Here is a 21683-nt window from a genome sequence, read left to right on the forward strand (position 1 = left end):
TTGCTTCCCCAGAATTTTTTTGTGGTTATGATGGACCACTTGAAGCTGAATGCAAATATATTTTCAGACTACTTGTATCACGTAGGAACTTGAAGAAACAAGAAATTAACGTTTATTGAATGTGATGCATTTAATTGCATTAACAGTGCAGATGCTTTGCAATAGTTCAATTAAGCTAAAATATTTTGTTGATGATTTTCATTTGTACTCAGTGTCTGAGGCTTCTTGCTTAAGGGCCCAATAATAATCAGCCAGCATTGATGGATTCCAGTTGCCCTGATACCGTTTCTCCATGACCACAGTGTCCTGATGAAACCTTTCACCATGCTTGTCACTGACTGCCAAAATTTGCAGGGAAGAAGTCTAAATGGGAATGCAGAAAACAAATCTTTAGTGACATGTTGCATTTCATGGTTTTGTATGCTTGAAGCGAGGTGTCAACCAGCTGTACGTAGTTTGGTGCTCTGTAGTTGCCAAGAAAATTTTCAGCAACATCTTTGAATGTCTACCATGCGATTTTCTCCCATCCCACAGGAAGTTCTTTGAATTATCTGTCATTAATGATCTGTTTGATTTGTGGACCAACAAAAATGCCTTCCTTAATCTTGCCATCAGTTATTCTGCCTAGAATTATGAATTGAAATAACAAATATAGGTGATTTTTTAAAAAAATGGTGCATGATATGGAAATGATATGGAAATGATTTTCATGATCGACAGCCCAAAATTCAGAACACACCCTAAGATAATCAGTAAGCAATTTTTTCCTTTGTCCAGAGTAGTTGTAAAACCTGATAAGGACAGTTCAGGACTCTTGCCTGAACTAATTGATACCTGTACCTGGCTGGAAGCCCGATAAGAGTTTATTCCTCATAGATGCTGGGAAAGCACTAGATTTTTTTTTAAAGTGATCATCCCTCACTTCTTCCTGAGGTCCCCTATGCAATAATAGTCAAGTTGACTGGTCTAGCTGTTACTAGAAAATGCGGTTTGCATGCAGTGTAACCAGTGGCCTTTGAACGAGCTGCATGGACTGCAACCAAATGGGTGTGCTTGTTAAGTAAACTCTGAGGTGAGCCTAAAGCCAGGATGTGCATGAGCGTTCTTCCAGCTCTTCTGAATTGTTAAATGCTTTTACCGAGCTTCTCTCAACCATCTTCCAGTGTTTCAAATCGTTTCCCTCCTACAGTCATCTCCTTTTCCGTCCAAACCAAGGTGAGGACTACAGCTGTCTCTGCATTGAACTAAATTCCAAAGTCGGTTTGCAAGCTGCCTGCAGACATTCATTTAAATCAACCCAGTTTTTGGGCTAACACATTAGTTCCCTGCTACCAGTTTGTGCATGAGGCAACTTTGATTTTTCAGCTGTTTAGTTTGGGAAGAATTTGGTTACAGTTCAAAGCTGTACTGTCTTTTGTAGAGAGAGCAGCCATCTTTTGTTCTAAGGGCAGTAGAAACATAGAAAATAGGTGCAGGAGTAGGCCATTCGGCCCTTCGAGCCTGCACCGCCATTCAGAATGATCATGGCTGATCATCCAACTCAGAACCCTGTACCAGCCTTCCCTCCATACCCCCTGATCCCTTTAGCCACAAGGGCCATATCTAACTCCCTCTTAAATATAGCCAATGAACTGGCCTCAACTGTATCCTGTGGCAGAGAATTCCACAGATTCACCACTCTCTGACCCCAGGCAGATATCTGAATGACAGTCCATGATGCACCTCCTCACTACAACATACTTCAAAATGGGGAACAGAAATTTAATCTAATGTAATTTGAATGTTGTCATGAGTGGACTGTTCTTTACTTTGTCTAACTGAAAGATGTCACCACCATCACCATTTATTTATTTATTTAGGGATGCAGCACAGAGTGGACCCTTCAAGCCCTGCTGCCTCGGCAACCCCTGACAACCCCAATTTAACCCTAACCTAATCACGGGACAAGTTACCATGATCAATTACCCAGTACTCACCTTGGTTTGGACGGAAAGGGAGATGACTGTAGGAGAAAAACAACTTGAAACATTGGAAGGTGGTTGGTAGGGGCTCGGTAAAAGCCGTTAACAATACAGGAGAGCTGGAAGAATGCTCATGCACATTGGACTGTGGAAGGAAAATGGAGCATCCGGAGAAATCACACACATTCCCAGGGAGGATGAACAAAGTCTCCTTACAGAGGAGGCCGGAATTGAACTCTGAACTCCGACACTCCGAGTTGTACTGGTGTCATGGTAACCGCGATGCTACCATTTTGTACCTATGTTTGCCAACATGTAAAGCCGGTCTGTTATTGGCACATACTGTACTGTATTATTTTAGTAGGTATTTTTAGGAAGTGGGTAATCTGCTAAATCACACCCTATGGGTTAGAAGAGTTGGTGGAGTCACCTCGTTCAATTCCAAGCATAACATTAAGATCTTTCTTCCACTTTTTTCAGTTGTAAAGTGAAAGTTCCCAGTTGTATCTTCATCTGTGTCCTTCCATTTAGCTCTTTGAACGCGGAGAAATTAAATGTGAAGAACACCAAAAATGGAAGACTGGGGATGCTAAGGTTAACCCTTAGTTAACCCTAACTAAGGGTTTTTAAATCTGAGAATGGATGCATTGGTTCAACGTAGACCTTTAGGGAGGTCCTAAACTAGGAGACAAGATTTTAATATAACCACTAATAAATTCAGTAAATAAATAAACTATTTTTAAAGCTGTTTACATTGTAAATACATGTTGGTATTTATGTTCTTATCCACATATTGTTCCTTATCTGTACTTTAACATCTATCTACATTTTTACATATGTAATCCTTTATTCTGTATAATTGTTGAATGTTGTTTTGTTTTAGTTGCATGTCACGCCAACATGCCACAGCAAAATCCTAATATATGTGAATGTATACGATGAATAAAGTTGATCCTTGATCCTTCTTTGGGGCGAGTGGTCCCAGGTTCAGGTCCAGCTGTGCTCTTTACATGCTTTCCATCTGTGCTGGGAAGTTGCATGTGCACAAGTTTATTGTCCATTGATCCTATTTTCAGTCACTATTCTATAGATTTGCTGACTATCCCCGGAGGAAAAAGAATCTCAGGGTTGTATGTGGTGACATGTATGTACACTGATGATAAATTTTACTTTGAACTTTTGAGTTGCATGTCATCTTGGTCAATGTCTCCCATCCACTACATAATGTACTGGGTGGGCACAGGAGTACATTCAGCCAGAGACTCATTCCTCCGAGATGCAACACTGAGTGTCATAGGAAGTCATTCCTGCCTGTGGCCATCAAACTTTACAACTCCTCCCTTGGAGGGTCAGACACCCTGAGCCAATAGGCTGGTCCTGGACTTATTTACTGGCATAATTTACATGTTATTATTTAATTATTTATGGTTTTATATTGCTATATTTATACTCTGTTCTTGGTTGGTGCAACTGTAACGAAACCAAATTTCCCTCGGGATCAATAAAGTATGACTATGACTATGACTATGAACTTTGAGCATCAAGCTAGCAACTCGGTCTTGTAAAAAAAGCAAATAAATGCTGAAGAAACGGTAAGGATGACACCCGACGCACCACAAGGCACAGAGAGGAACCACAATTGACCGTTCATCCTTTGAACAGATGTGCTTAAGGGCTGGAATGAAGTAAGGTAGGTGGATAAATGCTTGCATGGACCAGTTCTGTCATTCTGTGAAATGCCTCTTTTCAATTGGATTACTGATGCTTCTTGTATCCACTACAATATAGTGAAGCAATTGACAGTGGGCTTCAAAGTTTCAATTATCTCTATCATCTGCAAGCTTTCACAAAAGAGAGCTCAAGATTTCTACTATATTAATAAGGTGCTGAAATGCGGATAATTAAGTTATTTGGATCACTTACACTGTAATTCAAACAGTCTGGCACAGGTTAGAAACTAACTGTACTAATTAGTAACCTGAGTAATGGTACGCAGACTGAGCAATGAAGAGACAAAGTTTATTGGTACCAATATAGAATTTAGGTAAAAGTTGTAAAAAGTTGAAATAAAAGGTGTATCTAAACTCATAATGAAATCATAACAGCAAGAGGCAAAAGGCAGACAAAATAAAAGGGTCAGAGAGGGTATTTGACTATAAAACCATAAGACATAGGACAGAATTTGGCCATTCAGCCCATCGTCTGTTTCAGTATTCCATCATGGCTGATTTATTATCCCCCTCAACCCCCTTCATTTGCTTTCTCCCTCTAACCTTTGACACCCCTACTAATCAAGAATCTATCAAGCTCAGTTTTAAATATACCCAATGACTTGGCCTCCACGGCGGTCTGTGGCAATGAGTTCCACAGATTCACCATTCCTCTGGCTAAAGAAATGCCTCCTCATCTCTCTTCTAAAGGGGCACCTTTTATCCTGAGGCCACCCCCTCTGGGCCTAGACTCACTCACTATAGGAAACTTCCTCTCCATGTCCATTCGATCTCAGCCTTTCAATATTCAATAGGTATAATGGGGAGGGGGTGGAGATGGGAGTCCTGGCATAAGGATAGTCGTGAGGAATTATCTTTGCCTATAAACAGGCGGTAAAAAGATGGAGGGCAAAAATCATTAGTTGGAATAGTTTACAATCTGCTACAAAAATTGGAAACTGAATTTGATTAAAAAGTAAGTAAAAATTACACCTAAGGAGAAGAGTTAATGCAATAATCATGGGGGACTTTAATCTTCTTGCAGCTGGTGTGAAAGATGAGTTCATTGAATGTATAATATGAAACCAAGTGAGGAACATGCCTCACCTTGTGTAATGAGGCAGAGTTAATTAGTGGTAACCTAGCACAAGTTACTCAGTGGCATAGTCTGGGGGAATGAACTAAAAGAGACATGGATTATTCAGAAGCAAAAGTCTCAAACTTTAATAATCCAAATTATGTTGGCATGAGGGTCTGTAATGTAGGATAGATAAGGAAAGTAGTTTTAAAAGTTTGGAATTAGATAAGAAAACCAAATATTTAAGTAAATATTTAAAAATTGTCAACATACAGTATATACATTCTATTAGGAAATTTAAAAAATCAGGAGAAAACTGATTAATCTGTGGCTAATAAGGAAGTTTGGATAGCAGCAGATTAATAGAGGCTAGTAATCTAATATTGTTACTAAGAAGAGAAGTTAATCTGGGGATCTTTTTAAGCAGCAAAAAATGACCAAATACAGATAAAATAGAGTTTATGGGTCTTGTAGCATTTTGTGTGTTGCTTAGATTTCCAACGTCTGCAGATTTTCTCTTGTTCATAGACACAGTCCATTTTGTCCTTTGCCAATGAAGTACCCATTGGGATTTGTAGTTAGAAAGAAATACTGAGAACATCTTAATAAACTATGTACAAATGATGGGAGGAGAAATTATTCTGGGGAAAGAAAAGGTTGAGGCACTAAACAAATATCAGTCTTAATGTAGCAGAAGTAGAGAGAAGTCAGGGGTCTAATGACAGTGTATAACTTAAAATTAATTAATGTCACTAAACAAAAGCTGCTGGAGGAGTTTAGGGAATTGGAATTGGACAAATCCGCGTGTATTTATTGCCTATATCCTAGTGTCCTCAAAGAAGTTGTTGAAGAATTGAAATAACATTAGTGATGAACTTCCAAACTTCCCCAGAAACTGAAATTGTCCCATCAGATTGGAGGATGCAAAATTAGGAAAGGAGGAAAGGAAGCAAATATTCCCGACTAGTGTGTCTGACATCTGTTGTCAGCAAAAAACGCTGGAATAAATTACAGAGGCCTCGTAACAAGAGATTTAGAAAATCGGAATAAGTTTAGGCCGAGTCAACATAGTTTTGACAATTCTTACTGATTTTTTTAAAATATGAAAATAGCAGGGTAGTTATGAGGAGCCAGTGGATCTAGTATATTAAGATTTTCAAACAACTTTTCATTCGGTAGCACATCAAAGGTTGAGATGTAAATAACAGTTAATGAGCATAAGAACAGCATAGAAGGATGTGGATAGAAACCTGGAAAAATAGAGCAGAAATAAAAGGATCATTTTCAGGTTGATAGATAACTAAATCTTTGGAATTCCCTACCTAACAGAGAGACAAGGAAGCTCAGTTCTTCAGTATTTTCAAAGCTGATCTTGATAGATTATGTCAAACCAATGGAGTCAGAGGACATGGAGATAAGGCAGAGAATCAGTTTAAAGAAGAGGATCATTCAGGATTATATAGAATAACTGAGCTCTCATTGTTAGAGAGCTAGTACGGAGGGATTATTGCACAGTCAAAGGGAGAAGCACTGCAGTGACGGAGACGCTGAAGGAGCATTACTTTAGGAGGAACAATAGTAAAGGAGCACCTCATTGACAGGCGCATCTCACTGAAATACCGCTGTCTGTCAGATGCCCATACTTTAGATGGGCCAGAACTGAGCTACCAATTGCCTTCAAAGGAGCAGGACTGAGGGGTGGTTGCTCTGTTATTAATGCAGGACTTTAGAGGGGAGGAGTACTAGACCCCTGGAGAAGCCATTGCCATGCTGTCGAAGACCCTATGCTGCTACATTGCCAAGTGGAGATCTGAGGGAGGGCTTTACCCTCAGAGGGGCAGACCAGAGGGAGAAGCTGACAAACGGATGGGCAGTACTGAGCCACTGTCACACAGTGAAACCATTCTGCACTGTTGGAGATGCAGTACTGATTGAATGGTGAACTTTTGGAGAACCAGCACGGAGGGATTATTGAACAATCAGAAGAAAAGCACGTGTAAATCTGTACTAAGCAACACAAAAGTCCTGATGAAGGGTCTCTGGCCGAAACGTTGACTGTTCACTCTTTTCCATAGATGCTGCCTGGCCTGCTGTGTTCCTCCAGCGTTGTGTGTGTGTGTGTGTGTGTGTGTGTGTGTGTGTGTGTGTGTGTGTGTGTTTGTGTGTGTGTTGCTTGGATTTCCAGCATCTGCAGATTTTCTCATGTTAGTGGATGAATCTGTACTGTTGGAGTAACATTTCTGAGGGAGTGCTACACTGCTAGAAGGAAGGAAAGGATGAAGAGACGCTGCCTTCGTCTGGGATGTTAAACAAAAGTCCTTCTACTCTTTCAATGCAACAAAAAAGATCCATTTATAGGAGCAGGAAATCCTCACTCATGATTATCTCCCACCCAACGCAACTGAACTAGGTTACGTGAACCTAACCCAACACATTTTCTGTCTGCAACCTGACTGGCATCCATCTACAAACTATACTTCATCACTACTTCATTGGTTCCAAAGTGCTTTGAGATATTCTGAACTCGTGGATAAAAAAACTTTTCAAATGCACTTCCTCTTATGCTATATCTCAAATATTTGGCCACAGATGAAATCTCTGCTCAGATGAAGAAATGCAGAACAGAGGAGATGCTGAAAGGTACTAAATATACTGAAAGGGTTCATAAGCTTTAAAGGTCAAAGCTTTCATTCTGAAAATACTGCACTCTCACTAACTTGATTAGAGTTTTTTTTGATCCTGCCTCACTAATTTGAGTTTTTATTTTGAGGAGGTAACTAAGCATATTGACAAGGGCAGTGCCGTAGATGTTGACTTTATGGATTTTATTAAGACCTTTAACAAGCTCCTACATGTAGGCTGGTGCATAAGATTAGAGTCCATTAGCTCCAGGGCAAGCTGGCAAAATGGATTGGAGATAGTGGGTGGTGGTAGAGGATTGAAATATATGACCAGTGGTGTACCACAGGAGTTAGTGCTGGGGCCGATGATATCTGGAATACATATGAGGCAGATTGATGGATTACACAGTAGGAACACTTTTCCAATTTGGGAGTGGCTAAGACCAGAGGGCATTGATTTAAGGTGAGAAGTAGAGGTTTTTTAACACATGTTGTGGGTGGAATTCAGAATCTACTGCCTGAGGAGGTGTGCATGGTATGTACTCCCTCAAGATTTAAGCTGCATCTAGAAAATCAGTTGAATTGCCGAGACATCGAAGGCTAAAGATCTAGTGCAGGTAAAGGAGATTAGTGGGCGTATGGTCAGTCTGGATGTGATAGGCCGAAGGGCCTGTTTCTGCACGGTAGTCTGTGATGCTGGGACTCTCTATGAGTAAATGTACCACCTCATGTGACATGGGGGTTCAAAGATTTCACCAGTTAGTCGTGAGCTGTGTGATTATGGAGTAAAGACAGAATTACTTCAGCTATTAAATAGCCTTCTGACGAATACTGTCCTAACATGTACATGGAGACAGGAGTAAATATATACAACTGAAAACCAGTGGAGTGTAACTTTCTGATGGGCTATAGTAACAAATGGTGAAAATGAATTAGCAGCCAGATTTACATCCCAATTGGTTATTTTTTCTCTGCAAAAGCTATCAGCAGCTCACTGAATATTCACAAATTACCTTAAATCCCTGGAACATTTGACAGAGCTTGTTTCTTTAAGGCAGGAAAGGAATAAAATGGGACAGGCACATAGAGAAACAGTAAATTGTTGCCACTTAGATTGCAGCCAATGAAAGTTTCACCTGTGGTAATTTCACTATGCATTGTGTCGTGCAACAGAAAGTGGAAAAAACTCATCTCGCACGATTCCCGTTCACTTTAACTATGAACTGACAGATGTGCAGAGCACCATCATCCCTGTAAGGTTACGGAACTGGATCAATCCCAGACAATTGCATAAGAAGATGATTTAACAGGTTTAGAAAGAAAGGGGGACTCTTGGACTGTGAGACAGCAGATTCAAAAGCCTATATATACACACCTACAGATCATTCATTGTGTGAGACTGCAGGAAGTCTTTGCATTAGATCTCCCTCTCACATTTAGTATCAGCCTCTGCAGCATGCAGAAAAGGTCAATTAGCAAAATGATTATTTTTTAACATATAAAACTCTGCTGGTTGAGTATTTAGCATCTAATATTTTTAAAATTAAATTGCATTTGTGCTTAAAAAATGGTGAAATTTGAAATATCTGTAGGGATGGCTTACTTAGCATTTATCACACACTTTGTCCTCTCCCCTTCTTCGGGGAGTTGAGAGCAGCTGCCCCACATTTCTACCCCCCTCCAGTATTTGATTCTTCCTATTACTCAAGGTTGGGGGAGAACTCAGCGGCCCGTCTGGTTGCTGTCCTTCATGGGGAGCTTCTTGCTTTACTCTGCTTTTCTATAAGGTTTTTCATACAGTAAGATATGATTGGGTTGAGCTGCTCTCCGATCTCAGCAATCCATTTGCGAACGTTTCATCACCACACGGGAAGACATCATTGTACGGCGACGAGACGTTTGCAAACGGATTGCCAAGATCAGACAGCAACCCACCCCAACCTTCAATCACCCGAGCTGCACATTTTCCGAGTTACTTCCGACATAGTAAGGTGTCCAATTCCTAGTGCCCCATCTCTCCTTGGGCATGCTATCCACATTGGCTCTCTGTCCAAAAATGCCTTGATTTTAAAAATCCCATTCCTAAATTTAAATTTCTCCATGGCATCAACCAGCCCACTTTGAAAAATCCGGCCCTGTAAGTATCTGAAACTGTTTTGCTCCTGTAATCCTGGCCTCTCACATATCACCATAACAACTTCAGTCTGCCAATCACTGGCAGCCGTGCCTTCACTCTACTCATCCCTCAGCTTTGGAATTTCCTCCCTGACTGTCTTGTCAACTCTCCTCATTTTAGACACTCCCTTAAGGCCTAATATTTGGGCTAAGCTCTCTGCCATTAGTTTGAAAGTCCCCTATCATGCTCAGTGCCAAATTCTATTTTGTTAAGCTCCTGTGAAGCACCTTGAGGCACTTCTCTAAATTTTAGACATAAAATGAATGCAAGCAGTTATCGTTGTCAAGATTTAGGAAGTTACTTCTTCTTTCAATTGAGTTCATATTAAGTTCTTAGTCAGAGATTTACAGACCACAGTCAGGACACCACTGGCAACACTCAGCTATGACAATACTACATCCCAGGCCAGGGAATACAACTCCTTTCTGCTAAATATATGTACTGTTTGTGTGTTGTGGATCAGGAGGCTTGGGAATAGAATAGTTCTTAGAAGTAATGATCCAAAATTAGAATGCTAGGATCTTTCCTTTTGACCATCTTCAACAAAATGTTAAGCTTTGGGAAGGCTAATGTCAGGAAGTTAAAGACCAGCTCAGAAGTTGGTTTGATGTTCTCCAGTGCCACACCGTCAGAGATGCTGTCTTTCAGATGAGAAGTCCTGTCTGCCCTCCCACATGGAGATGGATGTTCCTTCTGTACTATTTTAAAGCAGGGCAGGCAGTGCTCATCCAACTGCTCCCTGTCCTATTTTCTACTCAGAGGCGAAAATCTCTCACCTCAAGTCTTGCCTGTTCATTTTAAGTCGATGCCTCTCTGGTTTGGTGCTGGCAGTCTCCTACCATTATTTGCACCTCCTTTTTTTAAAAAATGAAGCAAGATCTCGTGCAATGCTTACTTTTTGATTTATAGACAGAGAACCCTCCCAAGTCTACGAACCTTCCCTCACCTCTGAAGGACTGCAGTCTTCTGGGTTTTGCTTCTTCAAAGTTTCCCCAGTTAGTTAGCGTCATAATGAGGTGGCGCGATAGCACTGCGGTTAGCGCAATGTTTTACAGCACGAGCTGTAGAATCGGGGTTTCAATTCCTGCCATTGTCTGTAAGGAGTTTGTACGTTCTCCCTGTGGCTGTGTGGGTTTCCTCTGGGTGCTCCAGTTTCCCCCCACAGTCCAAAAATGTACGGTTAGGGTCAGTGAGTCGCGGCATGCAACGTTGGCGCTAGAAGCACGGTGACACTTGCAGGCAACTCAACACAATCCTGGCAGATTTGATTTGACGCAAGTAACATGTTTCACTCTATGTTTCAATGTACAGGTGACGAATGAAGCTAATCGTTAATCTTTAAGATCTTCCAATCTTTAATTATAGATAGCCAAGATTCCAGACACCAGTCCTCAATTTTCAAATCTTCTACGGAGAGCTTGGTGCAAACCGGGAAGGTGAAGCCGTGTGTTTTGTAGTTTTCAAATGGGACTCAATGGGTCATGTCCCTGGGAACAGAGATCAAAAGGATCTTTTAGATATTAGTGATTCAAGGGAAATGGAGCCAGCACAGGAAAGTGGAGCACAGTCATGGTCTTCATGAATAAGGTGGTAGTTTGAGAGCTTCTATTTCCTATATCCTCACCTTAGTGCAGAACTTGTTAACGTTAATGGCTGGAAAGTTGGCTGCACCAGCAATGGTCTCCAACATTTGCCATTGCACTGCTTCTTCCAGTTATCTCTGGGGAGGCACGATAGCGTAGTGGAGAGGGCGATGCTATTACAGCTCGGGCTGTTCCCGAGTTGGGAGTTCAATTCCGGCTTTGTCTGGAAGGAGTTTATACCACCTGAACGACTTGCTGTTCCTCCGGGTGCTCTGGTTTCCTTCCACAGTCCGAAGTCATACAGGTTAGCAGGTTAATTGGTCATTGTAAATTGTCCTGTGATTAGGCTAGTGATTAGGTGGGTTGCTGGGCAGCTTGTTAATCCGGAAGGGCCTGTTCCAAGCTGTAAACATAAATAAAAATAAATAAATTAATTACAATGCCTTTTCTTTTCAAGTCAACCACTGTCCATCATTCCCCCAAGCTACTTTCCCCTTCAGAGCCCTGAGAACCAAGTCTAGACTAACACATTTATTGCACTGAGGTTGCTATGAGGGTATGCTACTGGGTGGTTGTCTGTGTTCTAATGTACCCCTTGCTGCTCATCCATCATCTCTATGACTACTGGCCCTGGTTAAGTAATATGCTGAATTTAAAATTCCCATTTTAGCCTTTGTTATTGCTGTACTGTTGTAATCTCCTCCAGCCCAACAATTCTCCCAAATCTCTGACCTCTCAGACATCCTCGGAGTTAAATCTTTCATCTGCTGTGAGGCCTGAGACGGGAGAAGTCATGTCAGTTCTCACTGGAACAGAAGAGGTTAAGGGGGGGATGAATAAGGCAGAGCCTTACAGGGGTATCGCCAGACTGGAATGCAGGAAACCTTCTGCCCTGTCAGCATGTGGCAGATCTTCTCAGGAACTGAGGATCGTCCACTTGTCGTGGTGGACAGGCTTGCAAGTTCCTGAGATCCTGAGAGAGATGCCGTCTGAAGTTTAGCTCCTGGTAGGGTCACCTAAGGTGGCAAGGTCAAGAGGGCAACTCCAGACAAAGAGCAACCCAACCACGATATCAGTGGTGGGGCTGGCAGAAGATGCTGACCCATCACAACGGCAGTGAAGGCAGAGGAAGGCTGCCCTCAGACCCTGACCCCGATCTGCAAAGGACCATGTGGTGATGGCCCATGCGCCTGCTTCCCCCCGTTAAACAAAGTCATGCACGAGTGCTCTCTGTTAAGGGATCCACCCTAACATCCCGGATTAAATCTCATGGTCATCAGCAAGTGGGCAACGGGGCAGGATTGTGAGGTCTGGAAGGCCCTAGTCATGAGCTGGCACACTGGGCGGTGGGTGTTTGATTCAGTCACAGGGCTCTTAAACTGAGGCAGAAAGTGCCCTTCGGCTGCTGCACCAATAACTGAGCAACCCTAGTTAGGATCCACTCTGCTCACTCTTCGTGCGGAGGGGCTGGGAAAGGTGCCCTAAAAATAACTCCCCTAAGGAACTTCAATGCCAGGGTTGGTCACGACTTCAGCCTTTGGGAGGGTACCATGGGAAGGGAAGGCATTGGCAACATCAACTCATATGGAGTACTACTTCTCTCCATATATGCTGAGGATAATTTCTTCATGAATGCTCTCTTCTGCCAGAAAAACAATTTCCAGACATCCTGGCAGCACCCTGACCTACACAGTGACAGCTCATTGACTGAGCTAGGGGTCGCAGTGATGAGTATATCACAAGGGCCATGACTGGCACAGATGACTGCTGAACAGATCATTGCCCAATCTGCTCCACCATGTCCATAACACTCAGGAGGAGGAGGACAGGACCAGGCCAAAACTAAAACTTACGAGCCTGCTTGATACTGACACCCAAGAGTACCTTCAGGCCTTGTTTGGGGAAAAACTCCAACAGAAATAGCCGAAAGATACTGATGAACACTGAGCTCTGCTTGAATCCACCATCCTCAAAACCTGCAAAAATATCTTTGAGTGCAGAAAACATCAGGATTGATTTGATGGTAATGACATGGAGATAAAAAAAAACTTTTCTCCAAGAAAAGAAAAGCCTCTTGTGCCTGGAAGAATGACATTGGCAGCAAGGCCAAAAGAGGTTACTCCAGAGCCAAGGCATGTGTCCAGCATAGGGTCAGGGAGCTAAAGAATTCTTGTTGGACTGTGGAAGTCTTGGAAATCCAGAGACTGGCAGACTCTGGTGACACGAGAGGCTTCTTCAGTTCCACCAAAGCAGTCTATGATCCAAGTTACTTCAGATTAAACCCCCTGCACTCAGAGGACTGGAAGAACTTGCTAAAGGATCGGAAGGATAACAACGATCGATGGAGAGAGCACTTTCAAGAACTTCTTAACCATGACTTCTTAACTGCTGAATCAGACGGTTACTAACCAATTCCTCCAGAGACTTGAGAGAAAATATGGGGGAATCTCCCAGTCTGAAAGAGATCCATGATGCCATCAGGAACCTGAAAAGCATCAAAACCACTGGTCCTGATGGAATCGCAGCAGAGATTGTCGAGGAAGGTGGATCAGTACTCCTGCACCACATTCCTGTCTTTTTCCTGAAGGTCTGGGAAAAGGAACAACTACCCTTAGAACTCAGGGAAGCTCTAATAGTGATCATATTCAAGCAGGGAAACAAAGCAGATTGTGCTGATTACAGAGGCATCTCCCATCTGTCAACAACAGACAAAATGCTTGCACCTATCCTAACCAACCGATTCCTTCTGCTTTCTGAAGCACTCCCTGAATCACAGTGTGATTTCCGCCCATCTAGAGATACCGTGGACATGATCTTCATAGCATGCCAATTACAGGAAAAATATCATGAGCAAAGGCACACTTGTACTTGGGTTTCATAGACTTAATAAAGACATTTGATACAGTAGACTGCCAATCTCTCTGGCGTGTACTATCAAGACATGATTGTCCTGACAAGTACTTACAAATATTGAGGCTACTGTATGATGGTATGTCAGCAATAGTGGGGCTGAATCCGAACCCTTCACTATCTGCATCATTGCACCCATCCTATTTGCTGTTCTCGCAATCCTTCACCTCACTGGCTGACTTCCTACAAGGAATCCCAATTGTGTATAGAATGGACAACAGGCTTTTCAACCTCAACTGGTTCAAGGCCAGGAACAAGGTCAGTGCCATCACTACCATGGAGCTTCAATATGCGATGGCAACGCCATCACAGCACACTCTGAGGAAGACTGCTAATGTATCCTGAACGCTTTTGCCATGGCATATAGGGCCCTGGGTCTTGTTTTGAATGTAAAACAAAATACAAGTCCTATATCAGCCGCCAGCCAACCAGCCAGTTATCCAGCTCCCATAAAAGTTGACAATTGAAATGTAGACCACTTTCCCTGCCTTGGCAGCATTCTCTCCATCTGAGTAGTGCTGGTGGAGCCTATGCAAGATTTAGGAAAAGAGACTTTGAAGACCATGACACACAAGTCCAAAAAAAAACCTTTGGTCTGTAGAGTAGTCACCCTTCCTATGTTACTGTATGGAGCTGAGTCATGGACCACCTACAGTTGGAACCTGAAATCCCTGGAACAATACCACCAAAGAACCTTATGAAAGATTTTGAGGATCATTTGGAAGGACAGAAACACTAACACCAGCATACTGGAGGAGATCAACATGAGCAGCATCTCCACCACGATAAAGCAACATGGACCACAATGGATAGGTCATGTCATCAGGGTGCCTCACTCCTGTCTTCCCAAACAGATCCTTTACTTCCATTTGAAGGAAGATCAGCGAGACCCTGGTGGGCAAAGGAAACACTCCAATGACAACATGAAAATCGGCCTGAAACTGGGAAGAAATTACACGCAATAGATGCACCCAGAGAAATCTGTCCAAGAGGGAGCTGTGCTACATGACAGCAACCTCCACTGTGCCGCAGAGAACAAGTGGCAGCTGCGAAAGCGGAGAATGAACAAACAAAAGAGTCTTATCCATGCCGGGTCTTTACCATCCCCTCCAACCTTCAACTGTCGGAGGCAGAACGCTCTGTTCTCAGTAAGGGCCTCACGTTTGTCCCCCTTCGCCCACACCTCAGCGAGTTCCGTGTTCGCCACGATGCGAAACTTTTCTTCCGCCGTCTCCGTCTCCGAGCCTACTTCTTTGGCAAGGACTCTTCCACCCCTACCGATGACCCCTTCTCCCATCTTCAACCCTCCTCTTCTTCATGGACACCCCGCTCTGGTCTTCTGCCTGCTCTAGATCTCTTTATTGCTAACTGCCGACGGGACATCAACCATCTCGACTTCACTGCACCTTGTCCCCATTCCAACCTCACTCCTTCGGAACGCTCTGCTCTCCACTCCCTCCGCAATAATCCTAACCTTGTTATTAAACCCGCCGATAAGGGGGGTGCTGTTGTAGTCTGGTGTACTGACCTCTACCTTGCCGAGGCACAGCGACAACTCGCGGATACCTCCTCTTATTTACCCCTCGATCGTGACCCCACTAAGGAGCACCAGGCCATTGTCTCCCACACCATCACCGACTTTATCCGCTCAGGGGATCTCCCATCCACTGCTACCAACCTTATAGTTCCCACACCCCGCACTTCCCGTTTCTACCTCCTACCCAAGATCCACAAACCTGCCTGTCCTGGCCGACCTATTATCTCAGCTTGCTCCTGCCCCACCGAACTCATTTCTGCATACCTCGACACTGTTTTATCACCCCTTGTTCAATCCCTTCCGACCTATGTTCGTGACACTTCTCACGTTCTTAAACTTTTCGATGATTTTAAGTTCCCTGGCCCCCACCGCTTTATTTTCACCATGGATGTCCAGTCCTTATATACTTCCAACCCCCATCAGGAAGGTCTCAAAGCTCTACGCTTCTTTTTGGATTCCAGACCTAATCAGTTCCCCTCTACCACCACTCTGCTCCGTCTAGCGGAATTAGTCCTTACTCTTAATAATTTCTCCTTTGGCTCCTCCCACTTCCTCCAAACTAAAGGTGTAACTATGGGCACCCGTATGGGTCCTAGCTATGCCTGCCTTTTTGTTGGGTTTGTGGAACAATCTATGTTCCGTGCCTATTCTGGTATCTGTCCCCCACTTTTCCTTCGCTACATCGACGACTGCATTGGCGCTGCTTCCTGCACGCATGCAGAATTCGTTGACTTTATTAACTTTGCCTCCAACTTTCACCCTGCCCTCAAGCTTACCTGGTCCATTTCCGACACCTCCCTCCCCTTTCTAGATCTTTCTGTCTCTGTCTCTGGAGACAGCTTATCCACTGATGTCTACTATAAGCCTACTGACTCTAACAGCTATCTGGACTATTCCTCTTCTCACCCTGTCTCTTGCAAAAACGCCATCCCCTTCTCGCAATTCCTCCGTCTCCGCCGCATCTGCTCTCAGGATGAGGCTTTTCATTCTAGGACGAGGGAGATGTCTTCCTTTTTTAAAGAAAGGGGCTTCCCTTCCTCCACTATCAACTCTGCTCTTAAACGCATCTCCCCCATTTCACGTACATCTGCTCTCACTCCATCCTCCCACCACCCCACTAGGAATAGGGTTCCCCTGGTCCTCACCTACCACCCCACCAGCCTCCGGGTCCAACATATTATTCTCCGTAACTTCCGCCACCTCCAACAGGATCCCACCACTAAGCACATCTTTCCCTCCCCCACTCTCTCTGCATTCCGCAGGGATTGCTCCCTACACAACTCCCTTGTCCATTCGTCCCCCCCCCCATCCCTCCCCACTGATCTCCCTCCTGGCACTTGTCCGTGTAAGCGGAACAAGTGCTACACATGCCCTTACACTTCCTCCCTTACCACCATTCAGGGCCCCAAACAGTCCTTCCAGGTGAGGCAACACTTCACCTGTGAGTCGACTGGGGTGATATACTGCGTCCAGTGCTCCCGATGTGGCCTTTTATATATTGGCGAGACCCGACGCAGACTGGGAGACCGCTTTGCTGAACATCTACGCTCTGTCCGCCAGAGAAAGCAGGATCTCCCAGTGGCCACACATTTTAATTCCACATCCCATTCCCATTCTGACATGTCTATCCACGGCCTCCTCTACTGTAAAGATGACGCCACACTCAGGTTGGAGGAACAACACCTTATATTCCGTCTGGGTAGCCTCCAACCTGATGGCATGAACATCGACTTCTCTAACTTCCGCTAAGGCCCCACCTCCCCTTCGTACCCCATCTGTTACTCACTTTTATGCACACATTCTTTCTCTCACTCTCCTTTTTCTCCCTCTGTCCCTCTGAATATACCTCTTGCCCATCCTCTGGGTCACCCCCCCCCCGTCTTTCTTCCCGGACCTCCTGTCCCATGATCCTCTCGTATCCCCTTTTGCCTATCACCTGTCCAGCTCTCAGCTCTATCCCTCCCCCTCCTGTCTTCTCCTATCATTTTGCATCTCCCCCTCCCCCTCCAGCTTTCAAATCTCTTACTCACTCTTCCTTCAGTTAGTCCTGACGAAGGGTCTCGGCCTGAAACGTCCACTGCACCTCTTCCTATAGATGCTGCTTGGCCTGCTGCGTTCACCAGCAACTTTGATGTATGTTGCTTGAATTTCCAGCATCTGCAGAATTCCTGTTGTTTGTGAAACAAAAGAGCCAACCACTAACCACAGCCACCACTTACTCGTGTCCACACTGCACCAGAATATGAGGATCCTGGAATTAGCCTCTACAACCGACTGAAGACCTACCAATGGACAATCCCTTAGGAGAACGTCATACCCACCTTCAGTAATCGTGCTACTGGATCCTGGTTATAGATCAAAAGGGAGGACACGCATTTAGGGTAAGGCTGAAGAGAGTTAATGGGGATACGTGAGGGACCCGGTTTATCTGGAAAGTGGTGAGTTCCTGGAATAAGGTGCTGAAGAGACAGGCGGAAGCAGATTCACTGACAAGTGTCTGATAACCTAGGCATAGAGAGGAGTGGCCCAAATGGAGGAGGAGAAGATGGCGGCGCGACGTCAGCGCGCGTGGCCTCTCCGGTGATGAATATCTGTTATCTGTCAAGTAGGGGACCGTGCACAATTCTGATTTGATGGAGACAGACGTGAGTGCACAGCGGAACATCTGGAAAACTTCTGAAATGTCTGCTTTGCTACCGCTGCTACTGTGTGGTAACCGGAATCTCTGGAGCTGAAGGCCTCAAAATTCTCGTTTTTGCATATTTCAGCGGCCGGGGAGAGGTCGAAGGCGCTCGGCAGAGGATGGCATTCAGGAGGCTGTAATGGAGAGGCTGCTCAGAAGCTCAGAGTTTTCGAACAGATGGACTCAGGGTCGGCTGCTTCCAAGGTATCGGCAAGTTGACGGTCCCTAGAGGTTTATGGCAGGGAGTTTCTCCCTTTTGCTGCCTGCTGTTGGGGACTCGGGAGTCGATCAACTCGGGGACTTTGAAACTATTTTTTACTGTGCCCATGGACTGTTCTTCATCAAATTATGGTATTGCTTTGCACTGCTGTAACTATATGTTATAATTATGTGGTTTTGTCAGTATTAGTCTTTGGTCTGTCTTGTTTTCTGTGATATCACTCTGGAGAAACATTGTATCATTTCTTAATGCATGTATGCATTTCTAAATGACAATAAAAGAGGACTGAGTGTTCTCATAATCTAAAAAGTCCTGGGAGATGGGACTAACGCATACAGAGTCTGCTAGTCAGTGTGGATGAGTTGGTCTAATTAGCCTATTCCCATGCTGTACAGTTCTAAGACTCCTCAAGTAAGGAGAAGCTGAGGTTGGAGAGAAATGATGGTGAATTAGATCTGGGTATTGTAAGCTACAGCAGTAACCTCACATGTTAGATGATATTGCCAAGAGTCAGAATGCAGAAGAGAAATGGAAGGAAGCCAAAGAAAACTCTGTGGGGACCTAGAGATAACATTGCAGGAGTCAGAGGAGACAGTGCATGAAGAAGGAAATGGAAATAACATAAAATGCATACAGATAAATAGATGTTAAAAAAGCAGAGAGAAAAAGAGAACATTGATGGGTCAGCAGTGGAAAAGGCGATCAGTTTCAATTTTCTGTGTGTCAACATCTCTGAAGGTCTATCATGGCCTAACATATTAATGCAATCACCAAGGCGGCAAGGCTGCAGCTATATTTCATTAGAAGTTTGAGAAGATTTGATATGTCCTAAAGACTGTAGAAAACTTCTGCAGATGTACCATGGAGAGTATTCTGACTGGTTGCATCACTGTCTGGTATGGAGATACCAATGCCCAGGATCAGGGTTGTAAACTCAGCCAGCTCCATCACAGGCACCAGCCTCCCTACCATTGAGGACATCTTCAAAAGTCAATGCCTCGGAAGGGTGACAGCGATCATTTAGGACCCCCACCATCCCGGACACGCCCTCTTCTCAACACTCCCATCAGGGAGGAGCCTGAAGATAAACACTCAATGTTTTAGGAACTGTTTCTTCCCCTTTACCTTTCAGTCCGTTAACTCATGAACACGACTTCACTATTTTTGCTGTTGTTTGGCACTATTTATTTATTTAGAGATACAGAGCGAAACTGGCTCTTCCAGCCCAACAAGCCCCACCACCCAGCAACCTACCTGTTTAACTCCAGCATCATCACAGAACAATTTATAATGACCAATTAACCTACTAACTGATGTGTCTTTGGAGCATCTGGAGGAAACCCATGAGTTCACAGGGAGGACGTACTAACTTCTTACAGGTAGCTGTAGGAATTGAACTCTGAACTCCAATGCCCCAGACTGTAATAGTGTCGTGCTAATCACTACATTACCATGGCACCACATTTCTTATTGTAACATATAATATATTTATATGTATTGCACTGTACTGCTGCTGCAAAACAACAAATTTCACAGCATACACTATGTCAGTAATTAAAAACCTGTTTCTGGATTCAGAAGTTGACAAAGGGTTTGGGAAATAGAAGGCATGCAATTTGCAGGAAGAGCATCCAAGGTAAAATGGTTTATCAAAATGGCACACCTGCAGGACTCACCACGATCATCACTGATGTAATGTGTACAATCCATGTACAGGGCAAGAATACCTGTAGCAATACTCTGAGTGTGTCAGCCCAAGTTCTCAGCCCCACAGCTATCAATACCTTAGGAAGAGCATTAGCCATCAATTCTCATTCAAGTTATACAACATTCTGATTTGGATTTTCATTCATCCGTCATTATGGATCAGAAAACTTTCCCCACAACAATATTCAGAGGAATACTAGAGGCGGCCACTGACAATGAGACCTTATTCAGTGTGAACTTTGGATGATAGAACTCCTAAAAGCATTTTTCATGATTTCAGAAGATCTCAAACACACACACACACACACACACACACACAATGAACTACTTTTAAACTGGAGTTACTATTGTAATGTAATTGGGCACTGCCGGTAAAGTAATAAGGATTAGAAAATCAGTTTCGTTGATGTTGGTTGAAGGGTGAACATGAACTGGGACACCATGGAGACATCCCATGTTTGTCTCAAAACAGAAAGTAGTTACCTGTGGTCACAAGGGATCATCAACAATGAGTCAGAGTGCAGGAAGAAGAAAGAGAGCTTTGTAGCATGGTGTCATGACAACAAACTTTCCATCAATGTCAGCAAAACAAAAGAGCTGGTCATTGACTTCAGGAAGGGGGGCGGTGCATGTCAACTGTATTAAGTTTGAGAGGGCTGAGAGCTTCAGTTCCTAGGAGTAACCATCACCAATAGCTTGTGCTTGCCCAACCACGCAGACAGCACAGCTAAGGAAGTTCAGCAACGCCTCGACTTCCTCAGGAAGGTAAAGACATTTGGCATGTCCCCGTCGACCCTTACCAATTGTTACTGATCCACCATAAAAAAACAGCCCATCTGGATGCATAACAGGCAACCTCTCTGCATGTGACCACAAGAAACTGCAGAATTGTGAACACATCTCAGCACACCATGGAAACCAACCTCTCCTCTATGGGCTCAGTCTGTACCTCTTGCCACTTCAGTAAAGCAGCCAGCATCATCACCAGCATGGACATTCTCTCTTCTCCCCTTTTCAGTTAGGCAGTAAATACAACAACCTGAAAGCACATACCCCACTCTTCTATCCCACTCTTATAAGGGTACTGAGTGATTCTCTAGTACAATATGATGGACCCTTGACCTCATGGTCTACATTCGTCATTATGATCTTGTACATTATTGTTTACATTCACGGCACTTTCTCTGTAGCTGTTACACTTTATTCTGCATTATTATTCTTTTACCTTATTCGAGCTCAATGCACACCGTGTAATGATCTGATCTGTATGAACAGTATTTCACTGTAACATGGTACATGTGGCAATAATAAACCAATTCCAACTCCAATTACTAATCAGTGATTCCTCTTGTGCACTGCCCCCTCAGAACTGGGAGTAACATCCTGGAGTCTGAGCAAGAATGTCCTCATCTAAATAGGGTACTGTTGCAATGTCTTGATTTACACATGAAGAATGAACGTTTAAGTGAAGGACCTGCAGAAGAGCCTGTGCAACTGC

The 21683-nt window shown here is 43.8% G+C and overlaps 1 long non-coding RNA gene across 4 annotated transcripts in view; it reads right to left on the bottom strand.

The window, feature by feature from the left end:
• Positions 1–202: 202 nt before the first annotated feature.
• Positions 203–21683, bottom strand: part of LOC134359639 (uncharacterized) — a 135436-nt gene continuing 113955 nt past the window's right edge. For 3 of the 4 annotated variants that reach the window (XR_010021156.1, XR_010021157.1, XR_010021159.1), the window contains 2 exons: positions 17606–17743; positions 10922–11531 (listed from right to left, as the gene is read on the bottom strand). This is a non-coding gene — a long non-coding RNA (uncharacterized LOC134359639). Of the gene's footprint in view, positions 364–10921; positions 11532–17605; positions 17744–21683 lie in introns of those variants that run through there. The other variant, XR_010021158.1, reaches the window with a different exon arrangement.

This window comes from Mobula hypostoma, chromosome 21 (genome assembly GCF_963921235.1).
Source record: "Mobula hypostoma chromosome 21, sMobHyp1.1, whole genome shotgun sequence".
In the NCBI taxonomy this organism is placed as follows: Eukaryota; Metazoa; Chordata; class Chondrichthyes; order Myliobatiformes; family Myliobatidae; genus Mobula; species Mobula hypostoma.